General features: G+C 65.3%; 1 long non-coding RNA gene across 1 annotated transcript; it reads right to left on the minus strand.

Annotated features, from left to right (window-relative positions):
* Positions 1-2,672: 2,672 nt before the first annotated feature.
* On the minus strand, positions 2,673-7,452 carry LOC121478516. Its single transcript, XR_005984506.1, has 2 exons — positions 6,497-7,452; positions 2,673-3,830 (listed from the first exon to the last, which is right to left on the minus strand). It is a non-coding gene; the product is annotated as an uncharacterized LOC121478516 (long non-coding RNA).
* Between the last annotated feature and the right edge of the window lie 1,071 nt (positions 7,453-8,523).

Genomic DNA, 8,523 nt, shown 5'->3' on the forward strand with positions numbered 1-8,523 from the left:
CTCTACCTCCATGCAGACGGGTCTCGAGGGGGCACGCCCCACTGAGGGTCCAAACACTTGTCTGAATGAAGGAGGAAGCCAGGGCCTGCAGAGACCCACCCCACACGGAAGCGCGCTCGGCTAGGGCCACCGGGCCTGTCCTATTTACGGCTACTAATCATGCATAAGGGCCACCGGAGGCCCGGTCTCTGCTTGGCTGCACCCTAACCCCGAAAGCTTCCACCCACGTGTAGCTTGCACGGCCCCTGCAGCTGCACCCTCGCTCCTGCACCCCCCCTCCAGTTCTCCTCTCAGCACCCCCGACCCCCAGGCACAGGCGGGGCCTCTCCCCTTGGGGTCCCCCCACCTTGCACGAACGTGCTCACTCAGTCGTTTGTTCATCAAATACGCACCAGACGCCGGTGGGCCTGCTGGACGCCCCACCGATGTCGCTGCACGGGACTCCTCGTCGAAATCACGCAGAATATGGGGCGTCTTCCACGGCCGGCCGGAGAGGAAGGCTGTTGGGAAAAAATCCTAAAATGCGATGATTTCTAAGCAACGGGGAGAGCAGCAGAAAGCTGGAGTTTGTATGAATGCGTGATTATTTATTAACTATATTCCTCTGTCTTTGATTTTTTTCCCTCAGTCACCAGAATGGAATCAAATAATGGCAACATTTTCACAACTGATGATTTTATTTATTTATTTTTTAAATTTTATTTATTTATTTATTTTTTCATCTGATGATTTTAAATGAGATTACAAAGAGAGGGAGTTTTAATTTCACATGCATTAGTTTCTGGGTCTCGGGTCCTTTTTTTTTTTTTCTTCTCAAAGCAGATAAATGAGGTTCTAAACTTAGGATAATAAGGCTTAACAGTGAGGCGCTTTTTAAAAAGTGAATCATTTCTCAGTTCTCCTTTGCTAATCTCTCTTGGTAACATTAATTATGAGTTTGTGCGGCGTGCCCCAAGGCGAGCTCGGCTTTCCCAGGACAATTAAAGTTACTTAATTATTAAAAACTGTGTGTGCTGCTGCCCAGAGAGAAAGAGGCAGCCGGGCCCGGCTCCCACCGCCCCCCACAGGAGTGACCGGACACTCTGTGGGAACTCGGCTCCTTTCCCTCGCCATTGTAATTCTTTCAATATAATCTATGAAAATCCCCTCGCCGCCCCTCCCACCCGGGCGGGAATGATTTAGAGGCGGCTCTCCCGGGCTGAGAGCAGCCTGCCGGCTCCGCCCGCCTCGGGGCTGGGCTCCAGCTACTGCCGGGGGCTGGGGCTGGGGGGCCGGGGGCCTGGGGGGCTGGGGCTGGGGGGCTGGGGGTCGGGGGATCAGCAGGTGGGTGGCCGGGGGGCCGGGGGACCAGGGGGCTGGGGGGCTGGGGGCCGGGAGATTGGCAGGTGGGGGGCTGGGGGACCAGGGGGCTGCGGGGCTGGGGGTTGAGGGATTGGCAGGCGGGGGGCCGGGGGACCAGGGGGCCAGGGGCTGGGGGGCCGGGGACCGGAGCTGGGGGACCAGGGGGCTAGGGGGTCAGGGGCCAGGGTTCGGGGACTGGGGACTGGAGTTTGGGGGGCTGGAGGCCAGGGGTACAGGGGGCTGGGAGGCCAGGGGGCTCAAGGTCGGGGAGCAGGGGGTCGGGGGCTGGGGGACCGGGGGCCAGGGGTCAGGGGTTGGGGGTCCGGGGACTGGGGGGACAGGACAGGGGGCCTGGGGGCCAGGGGTTGGGGAGCTGGGGGGCTGAGGACCAGGGGTCAGGGACTGGGGTCTGGGGACTGAGGGACCAGGGGCCCGGGGGGTGTCCAGAGCGAAGCCCCTCTGGCCCTGGGGCACTGGAGGATGCGGAGCCCTTGGTTCTGGGCCGCCTCCTCTTGGCCCCACCCCAAGCCTTCTGCTCCCAGCAGCAGGACGTCACCCACACCCTGAAAATGGGGAGGCAGGAGGACGAGGACGAGGGGTGCCACAGCAAGGCTGCGAAGGCAGCAGACAACCCCAGGGGCAGATGCTAGTCTGTAACAGCCCTGCTTCCGGGAGGTTCTTTGGTTGTGCTCCTGGTTCTGTCCTTAAGACCCCAGAGAGACCTCGGGCAAGTCACTCCTGTAATTCTGAGTCTTGGCTCCACGGTCTAGGCGTCCTGCAGGCTCTGGGGGCCTCCAGGCCCTGATTCTCTGAGGAGTCTCACATTTAACCTAGAAACGAAAACTCAGATCTTCCCATTCCACTTTCTATTCTCATTCATTCATTCATTACCCCCCCCCTCCCCCGCGTCCTGGCTGCTGTTCTAGCTCCAGGGGTGGAGCGGAGAGGCTGCGTTCTCGAATCCCAGGCACCATCCTGTACCACAGACGCCAGGAAGGGGGAGGCTGGTTCTGGGGCCCTCCAGACGCCACACCCGGTCCCGACCCCGGCCCTCGGCCTGCTGGCTGCTGCGATCTTTGCTTTCCCCGCTTCTGAGCAGTTTGGCTCCTTCCTCCCCACCCCAGCCCCCTCCTGGGGCCCCAGATCTCCAAAGAAGCCCAGCCCGTTAGCAACACGCTGCCCACAAGCAAACGTGAGCCACACAGATCGTTTTACATCTGCCGGTGGCCACATAGTCAAAAGGTTTATTTTAATGTTATCTCTCATTTAACCGGTATGTTCAAAAAATCACCGTTTCAGTTTGTAATAAACATGCACTGATGAATCAGATATTTGATATTTTAAAAATGGAATCTTCAGGACGCCTGGGGGGCTCCGTGGTAGAGCATCTACCTCCGGCTCGGGCTGTGACCCCGGGGTCCCGGGATCGAGTCCCGCGTCGGGCTCCCTGCATGGAGCCTGCTTCTCCCTCTGCCTGGGTCTCTGCCCCTCTCTCTCTGTGTCTCTCATGGATAAATAAATAAAATCTTAAAAAAAAATAATGGAATCTTCAAAATCCGGTGAGCATTTCACATTTACAGCACATCCCAGTACATCCCAGCCTGGCTGGGCCATGCTTCAAGGGCCCCCGGCCGCCCGCGGCCTGTGGTCACTACACCGGGCGGCCCAGGAGCGAGGCCCCTCGCGCCCCTGACTCTCCATCACCCCTCAGTACTCAACGCAGTCCAGGGAGGGACCTGTGGGACAAGCACGCGGCTCGCAGGCGAGATCCGGCGCCACGTGCCCCAGCAGGCAGGGGATGGAATAACCGAGAAGGAAAAGCAGGCATCATTAAGTGCAGAGGTGGAGACGGGAACCACGTGGAACTGCGCCCCTGCGGGGAGCTGCCTGCCGCTCACCTCCGTCCAAGGGGCCGCAGGAACCGCCACCTTCCCACGGAGACCTGCGTGGACCCAGGGCAGGGCCGGAGCGGGGCGCCCACTGCACGGATGGCTCGTGCTATTAAAATTTTGAAATACGTGGAATGAGGACTGTTGGGATACCGGGCACCCCCCGGGTCCACGAGGCCTGCCCGGCGCAGCACTGTGCCCCTTCCTCCCGGCCGGCATGGGCGGGAGCGAGCGCAGGTCTCCGATGGTTCTGCGGCTCCACAATAGGAAGAGGGAGGCTTGGCGGAGGCCCAGGGCAGGAAGACGCGATATCGAGTGACTTTGAAGGGCCCTTTTGTTTCCGGAAAGGCAGCGGTTTCCCCTCGGCATCCCTGCCCCCGCTCGAGCCGCTGTCCCTGGGATCCCTCCACCACCTGCTACGAGAGCATCATCGCTCCCCCCGGAAGAGCCTCTGCCTGAGAGGTGGGGAGGGGAGGCAGGCGCTGGCTGGGAAGGAGCGTCATCCTCTCTTCCCAAAGGATGTCATTCATTCCCAGATGTCATTTCCAGAGGCATGATGCCACCCTGCCAGCTGCCCTGGTAAATCCTGGCATCTCCAGCCTGCGTATGACACAGAGCAGTGGGGCGGAGAGAGCGGAGCGTGAGCGTGGCTGCACGTGCGCGTGCCCACCTGTGCACCTCTGGGGCCTCGCTCTGGCGTCCACTCACTCATTCATCCCTTTAGCAAATGCTGGCTGGGCATCTGCAGCCCCCGTGCTGGGCCCTGGGGACCCGGGGGGCCCGGTGAGGCCAATGAGATCTCACCCTCCGGAAGTTTACGGCCCCGCAGCACCAACAGGCATTAAGTTAAAAGGAATTTGGGGCCGGGGGAGGGCTCCGTGGTTGAGTGTCCGCCTCCAGCCCAGGGCTTGACCCCGGGGTCCCGGGATCGAGTTCCGCGTCGCATGGAGCCTGCTTCTCCCTCCGCCTGTGTCCCTGCCTCTCTCTCTACATCCCGCGGCCCTTAGGATGGAGCCGGCAGGGCGGCCGTCCTCCCCGGGCAGCTAGAGGGCCCCAGGAAGGCCCCAGCAGCCAGTCTTGGGCACATGGAGTAGGATCATTACCGTCCTTTTCCGGAGCATTTCTCGGGGTTTAGAAAGGAAAGTCACAGGCCTGGGGGTGGGATGGGGCCCTGGAGGGGAGGCCCAGGGATCTCTCCCCCCATCGGAGACCTGAGCCCTGGGAGCCCGTTCCTGGCCGCGCTCCCCGCAGCCCACGGAAGCTTCTCAAGGCCACGTGGCCGCACACACCACGCGCCCGGGGAAGGGCTCCTTCTCCTCCATGACGTGGAACCGGGGGCCCGGAATGCCCGGCCCGGCGTCCCCCCCGCATTCGGGAGCCCAGACGTGTGGGTCCTCTGGGCTTAACGAGCGGAGGCCGGCTGCCAAGTGCAAGCGAGGGAAGTGCCGCCTGGCCTCCCTGGCCCCAGGGGACCACCCCTCCGAGCGTGGGACCCACAGAGTCAACACCAGGGCTGGGGCGGGCCGGCTGGCTACTGAGTCATACGTCTGGGCTCGGAGCCTGGCGGCGTGTGTACTTTTAAAGCCTCCCAGGTGACCGGCTGTCACCTCAGCAACCAGGCGGCGGCCCAGCTGCCCTCGGGTCCCCCCCCTCCCCCGGCGCGGGTCCCCCAGGCTGTGATGGGGACAGGCCCGGAGGGAGGAGACCCGCCAGACGCGGCTGCAGGGCACACGCTGCAGGGCACACTCCGCTGGCGAACCTGGGAGGGAAGGTGTGCAAGGACGTGCCGCGGCGTCTCTCGGCCTCGGTTTACCCCGTCGCCTCCCGTACAGGCAGCGTTCCTACGAGTGTCCCCCAAGGGGGCGGCGGGGGCAGAAGGGAATCAGCCAAGCGGCCCAGTTCTGCTCTAGCCTCCCGGGGAAAGCGAGCGCAGCTGTGGGCAAGGCCAGGTGGGGCGGTGGGGGGGCGGGGCAGCTGCCCAGCCCCTGCCTCCCCCCTCCCCCTGTGCAGCCCCCGTCCCCCGCAAGCCCCCCCATCTGCAGGGCCAGCGTATTTGCTTTCTCTCCAGTTACCCACACCCCTCAACGGGGTCACTCTGCCCCACGCCAGGGGCTTCTTGAGTTTCTAGGCAAACACCGGGACCCTGGGGCCCTGCAACCTTATCCCTCCTGTCATTAAATGCCGAGAGTCCCGGGGGAGCCCAAAACTGTGAGAGCCCCCCCAGCTTCCCGGCCCCGGCTCGGCCCCCAACTTGGCCCCGGCTCGCCTGGCTCGGCAGGCGCTCGGGCCCGAGGGAGCTGCCACAGATCTGCCATCAAAGCCAGGACCCCACCGACGGCCCCACTGACCCAGGGAGTTCCCCGGTGCAGCCCTGTCCAGGCGACCCCCCAGGTCCCCGTCCTGTCCTGTCCCCCCAGGACTTCTCCTGCGCCGGCAGGGTGTCAGCTAAGCCCAGGCCGGGAACTAACAGGGTTTTATGAAGACTCAGCAGGTGTGGGAAGCCACCCACGCGGCGCGGAACCACAACTGCCGGAAAGGATCCCGCCTCTGATTCTCCAAGCCTGGCCCGCCCGCGCCTCAAGACCTGGAGGCAAGAGCCAGCTCCTCGGGGCAGGGTTCCCGGATCCCTGCAGTGGAAGCGCCCGCTCCCTCCTCTCCCCGCGCACAGCACCCACCGCATCCTGCTGCCCCGGAGCCTCAGGGACCGCTCGGGCAGCCCAAACCCAAGCTGCCGCCCGGGGGGCAGAGCTTCACCCTCCTCATCCCCGGCTTCTTCAAGGACCACATGCCCTTCGGGACTTTCTTCTCCCGCCTACGTGGGGATGTGGGGATGCCGGTCACACGTGGGCCCTGCACGCTCCCCCCTCCTGTGCACCCCCCTGTGCATCCCCCCATGCATCCTCCTATGCATCCCCCCACACATCCCCCCACACCCCCATCCCCCTCACCCCCCAGGCACCCTCCTCCACACCCACCCTCCCTGCACGCCCCCCCACTCCACCCCACCCTCTCACGGGTCCTCCGTGCAGCTGTGCTTGCTGGTGGGGGGGCCCCTCTGCAGACTCCCCCGGCCTCACCCGGTGACTTCCCCAGGCTCCCTCACCGCCCGCCGGGCGCACTCTGTCGGGAAGAAAAGCCCGAGAAGCAGGACCGTGTGGGCTTCATCTGTCTCCCAGTCCTGGAGGCTCAGGGCCCCGGCGGCTGGGCCCCCCCCCGGAGGGGCCTGGGGGTCCCCGGACCTCCACCCACCAGGCCGCGGAGCTCACCCTGCGCTCTCACATCCGGGATCTGCAGGCGCCGCAGAGCACCCTGACCAAGGTGCCCACGCTGGAATCATCGTCGTCGGCATTTTACCAAAATGCCAGAACCCGAGGCTCAGAGCAGAGAGAGACGCGCTTTCCCCACGGCGCACCTGTCGGGGGCGGATGACGGGTCCAGATTCCCCGGGTCGCCGTGAGGTCACTGTGCCCTCCACTGGTTTCCACTCGGAGGAAGGGGGCCCAGGCTGCGTCCACCCCCAAATGCTCTGCTCCCCACGGCTCTGCAAAGTAAAACATGAGACTGCCCGGGGCGGGGGGCGGAAATGGGGCCCCGGAAGCCAGCAGAGCACCCAGAGGTGAGGCAGCTGGAGCCGGGGGAGCCCCCGCAGGCCAGGGGGTACAACGGTGGGTGCTGGGAGCCCAGGAAGCCTGAGGGCGGGGGCTGCCTCCCCTGCGGTGCTTGTGTGGCTCCGGGGACAGGTGTGGTGGCCGCAGGGGCCCCGCAGGGTGGGGCGCTCCCGGCCGCAGCTTCCTGTTCTGGCTGACGCAGGGCTGACACGGCCCCTGCTTGCCCCACGGACGGACGTGCCTGTCACGGACTGAAACCCTCCGTTGCCCCGTCCCTAGCCAGGGTGGGGGCGGGGCTGGTCACACCCAGAGTCCCAGCAAGCACAGCCCCGGGCCCTCAGATCCCCCAAGCCAGCAGGAGGGGCAGCTCACTCTGTGGTGCTAGAGGGGAAACCAAGGCACGAGCCCTCCCGAGCACCACGTTGTCAAGGGGAAGAGTCCGCATCTGAATCCAGCCGGGCCTGAGGATGCTCCACCCCACCCAGGGCCTAAGGGCCGCGGTCGTCTCGCTCAGGAGCGGGCGGCCCACGCGCCCACGGAGAACTGAAGGGGACCAGTGACCGGGACGGTTCTAGCTCCTTCCTTTGCCCACAGGGAACGAGCACGAAGGCCGAGGGTAGTGGTGCAGAAAGCCATTTGCCCAGACGTCCTTGCCGGAGACAAACAGATAAACCTTTTTGCAAGTTTGGTTACACATTAACTCGGCACCCAAGGGCGCTGCCCCTACGAGCAGACAAAGTCCTTGCCCTTGGCCTGAACGGGCCTGAACGGGCCAGAGGAGCCCCGCAGCATCCGGCCACGCTCCTGGAGCCCATGCGGGCACCGCACAGCCGCACGGTGTCGCCCGCGGCCCCCTTGCCCCCAGCCACCGTGACCGGCCGACCCCAGAGGCATTGCCGGCGGCTCCGGGTGGGAGCCCCCCCTTCCGCCTGGATCGGAGCCTCTGCTGGCTTTTCTCGGTCACCCGTGGGCCGGCTGAGGGCCTCCTGGCCCGGAGCCTGGACGCGGTCGCGGGGAGCAGGGCGGGGACGTCCTGCACAGGCCTCAGCGAGGTGCCCACGTGCCTTGCAACGCGGCCGTGCACCCAGGCGGCGCGGGTGGAGGCCGCCGCGGGTCCCCCGCTAAGGGGTCGGTCCCGAGCCGCGGGGCACGGGGTGGCAACGGGCTCGCCCACTGCGGTGGGTGAGGAGGAAAGGGAGCAACAGGCCAACAAACCCGAAGAGGACGGCTCCCCTCCGGCGGTGGACGGCGCGGGCGGGACGCTGACCTCGGGCTGACGCCCCAGCACGGGCCTGGGCGCCCAGTGAACCCCACGGGGCCCGGGTGCCTCTGCTCCCTGCCGGGCGCGGCGTGGGCCATCGTGACTCCCACCGGGGTCGCCGCTGCTCGACCAGGACCGACGGCCGCCCCAGCCCCCTCAGGCCTCCCGCCCCCCAAGCTCCTTCTCTCCCTTCCCAGGCTACACCTGCACGACCCCCGCGGCCCCACCGAGCTTCCCCTCTGCTGCCCAGCCCTGCGTGAGCGCTGCGGCCCTTGCCGCCCCGACTGTTGAAAGCATGTCCCGGTACACTCAGCTCTGCAAACCAGACGTTGGAAGACCGCAGCCCGGCCCCCGCAGCGGGATCGGGGGGACCGCAGCCCGCCCCCCCGCAGCGGCCCAGCCTGTGATCCCCCGACCAGCGAGT

Source organism: Vulpes lagopus, chromosome 19 (assembly GCF_018345385.1).
Source record: "Vulpes lagopus strain Blue_001 chromosome 19, ASM1834538v1, whole genome shotgun sequence".
NCBI classification, from domain to species: domain Eukaryota; kingdom Metazoa; phylum Chordata; class Mammalia; order Carnivora; family Canidae; genus Vulpes; species Vulpes lagopus.